Source organism: Dasypus novemcinctus, chromosome 1 (assembly GCF_030445035.2).
Source record: "Dasypus novemcinctus isolate mDasNov1 chromosome 1, mDasNov1.1.hap2, whole genome shotgun sequence".
Classification (NCBI taxonomy): Eukaryota; Metazoa; Chordata; class Mammalia; order Cingulata; family Dasypodidae; genus Dasypus; species Dasypus novemcinctus.
Genome location: NC_080673.1, coordinates 12,168,884 through 12,172,722, shown reverse-complemented (window position 1 = coordinate 12,172,722; position 3,839 = coordinate 12,168,884).

The following is a 3,839-nucleotide window of genomic DNA, read 5'->3' as shown; positions in this document are numbered from 1 at the left end:
CCTGGGCAGGCTGCACTTTCTTTCACGCTGGGTGACTCTCCTTATGGGGCGCACTCCTTGCGCGTGGGGCTCCCCTACGCGGGGACACCCCTGCGTGGCAGGGCACTCCTTGCGTGCATCAGCACTGCGCATGGGCTAGTTCCACACGGGTCAAGGAGGCCCGGGATTTGAACCGTGGACCTCCGGTGTGGTAGACGGATGCCGTAACCACTGGGCCAAGTCCGCTGCCCTCTGTTTTTTTTAATGTGTTCTTCAGTGCATAGATAGTCCATGGCACACACACAAAATTACTTCAGCAGTATTTGAGATAGAAATATACAAAATGTAAAACCTGTTTTTGAAATTTTAAAGCAGTGTGTACCTGGTTGAAAAAGAATTTTATATTACAAGGACTATTCTAAGCAAAAAGAACGGAGCATTTTGCTGAAAATACCTGATTCCTAGGACAAGGAAATGAAAGTAGCTTCTTTTCTTTGGCAAGATGCAGGTTTGAATTCACAACAACCAAAAAACCCAACCAACCAACAAAAAAACACCACTTCAGATATGTGAAAGTTCTCAAGTACATATTCCCTGCCTAAAAGAAGAAGGTACTCTTAATGTGAACTGGTAAATGCAAATCATGGTGAACTCATAATTTTTTTTAGGTATTTCAAAAGTGCCTTCGATAAAATTATTTAAATGGCGATACCTCTTAGATAAAGTTCTCATATTCTGTACATTCATAGAGTACTTTGCAGCATGAAAGTTAGAAGAAGTGGATACAATTCAAATATTACTAACCCCTCATTCACCCTTTATTTAGCCACTCTACATCGTCATTCTAATGAAAGAAAGTAAACAACAAACATAATTAACAAGTAAATTGTAAAGTATGTTTAAAGGTAAAAAATGTGATGGGGCAAAAGGCAGAGACTGGGTGGTTTGAGATGCTCTTTCTTTACTGAAGGATATTGTTCAACCAAACTGTTGACTATTGTAAAACTTGTACAATGATAACATCAGTAAAAATATGGAGCTATCTTGATACACCTTTGTTGCTGCCTTAATAGAGAAGCCAACCTGCCTGTGTAGAATTAGATCAAGCTCATGATTTCATATTCAAGTGGCAATAGGCAGAGTTAGTGCAGTCCTAGGAAATGGATGAGAATTCTTTCATATGAACTCATGACAAGTTTTATTGTAAGTACAATATTATGCTACATTGTATTGTATAATACCATATCATATTACATTATTCTTACATTATTACAATATAATGAAATTACATATTTATTGTTAAGGATAAATTAGCTAATTTAGTGACAGAAAGCTCAATGAGTGGTCTGCTTTAAAACTAGGGCCCTGAAAAGCTTCTAAATAACTGAGTGAATAGCTCTGAGTTTAGAAGAATTTTAGGAGCTTTAACTGAAAGGATTTTTAGTACACAAGCATTCTAAAGGTTCATGAAAGTCTCTTTCATGCTTACAGTCTTAAATTAGAGGACACTTCGAGAGTCGAGGCTGTTGTTTAAGGAAATTCTAAGTCTTTGGTTGCCGACATTTTGAAGAGGTGTTCTTGTCTGAGACTATATTATCCCTTAGCCACAAAAAGTGAGGATCATATTTGTTATTGAATGAATAAACAAAGCTAAGGATTGGGCTTTTTATAAAAAGACACCACTAAATGAACTTGTTCTTTGAAATCTGGAATTTCTTGCTTGCTTTTTTTTTTTTTTTTTTTTTTGCCCTTGTCTAGATCTCTCACTCTTCAGTTACAGTGGGTGTATAGTTTCTACACTGGTACTATGGCTGAGGGTGTGTGGAGCCAGAGCCTGTCAGATGAGATTGTAACTGAGCTCTGGTACTTCCAACCTGTGCAACATTGGATAAGTACACCACCTTCCTATTCTCAGCTTTTTTGCCTGTAAAATGGAGATAATAATAGCCTTCTTTGTGTAATGTTGAGAATTTAAGAATCTAATTTGCATACAGCCCTTAGAACAGTGTTTGGCATAAAGTGAAAACTCAATAAATTTAGTTACTATTTTTGCTTTCTTAGCATTGGAAATAATCCTAGAGCAACTGTTACCTAGGTATTGTCCTTGTGACTGATATTATGTATCTTTAAACATGCAGTTATAAAATAAATGGTTTTGTATTTTCTATATACTCTGACTATTTAGATTTTTAAATTCTGATTGAAAGGCCACTTATCATCACATAAACAGTATATGAATGGAATTTAAGTTATTTTTGCACAGTATCTAAATTTGAATATAGTGGAAATTTATTCACATCTCTATTTTGCATCATAAAGACAAAACAATAGGTTACATTTTTTTCAAACCTTATTTTGTGCTGTCTAGAAGGCATAGATTTGATTTTCTACTGTGCAATTATTTTTTTCAATATTTCAATATTTTGGATTATATCAGGGCAATAGAAATTGCCACGTCTTGTCTGTATCAGTGCATGTGGTTTTCTTTCTACTTTCCAGTAATGTTAGGTGGTAAAAAGCAACTTTCTAAGAATATATAGAGAATAGAAAAACAAAACAGAACAGAACAAAACTATGTTAGTGTTTAAACCCATGACTCAAGACTATTTTCTCAATTTCTTTTACCAAAAGGGCAAATAAATAAAACTTGAAAGATTTTCAGTTTTTCTCTACCTACTGTTTCTCCACTTCCTTGATAGTTTTAAAACAAACAACTTATAATAAAATGTTCTTAGATAAGAATTCATGTGCATATTGTTTATTTAGGAAATGATTCCAGAAAGCAACAGTAGTGGGGTGCAGCAATGAGACAAGGAGGGGAAGACAGTACATATAGATTATATTATCAAGCAGGTTACCATTTTGGCTAATTGGAGCTTCATCTTATCAGGAACTGATAAAAAACACTAGTCTCAAGGGAATTGGGGGATTTATGCACCAACTCCTGTTAGTAATTGTTGAGGCTGTTCTGGGGTATGGGGATGGAACATTAATATCCTGGTACTCTTGATGCCACAAAGGCAGCAAAATAAGTTCTGATGGCCAGAAAAAGTCACCAAGAAAATAAATGGTAAGAGTAAGAAGTGATAAGAATGAGAAGATACCAGTGGCATCTGCTACAGGTCACCTATTTTATCACTTACTTATGCTCCATGTTAAGTTCATTTCGTTCTGTCCCTGATTCTTCAAGATGGGGGACTGTAACAATTTCTTTTTTTTTTTTTTAAAGGAGAGTTTGTTGAGACACAAGCTAAAAGCCCCATGCTGCAGTTGGTCTTGAGGCTACAGCTGATGGTCATGATCTTCTCTCTTCTATCTATTCTAGATTCTGCTCACCCTCCACTAACACTTATACTTCTGTTAATCATTGTAATAGAAGTAGTTGACTTGCAGATCTGGGCTACCTTTATTCATGCAACTTTCTTGTGCTGTGATCGGCTTTACTTTCATCAAATTCTATGCCCATTATACAATGGATCTGCTGTGCCCATCTAATCTTATGACTTTGTGAGTCTGACAATATCCTACTCTTGATTCGCAGCACAGGTTGCATGGCCACTCTACGATAGATGCAGATGGTCAGGCTCTCAAGACTCCACTAGAGTCAAGTGAAGACCTGATTTCTGAATGATGAACAGTTTTCTCTAGAAGATAGCTTAGCCTTGCTTCAGAACCTGGGAATTTGTGATGTTATTCATTTATTGCAACTGGCTAGAGTCTTTCCATGGCATCTTTGTCCACCACAGAGAGCTCCAGCTCTGCATGCAGATCATATGGACAGAGAAGCAATATTGCTTGAATCAGATTGAACATAGTGAAGTCTACCATTGCTCTTGGACCTACTCAAAACTGATAACATT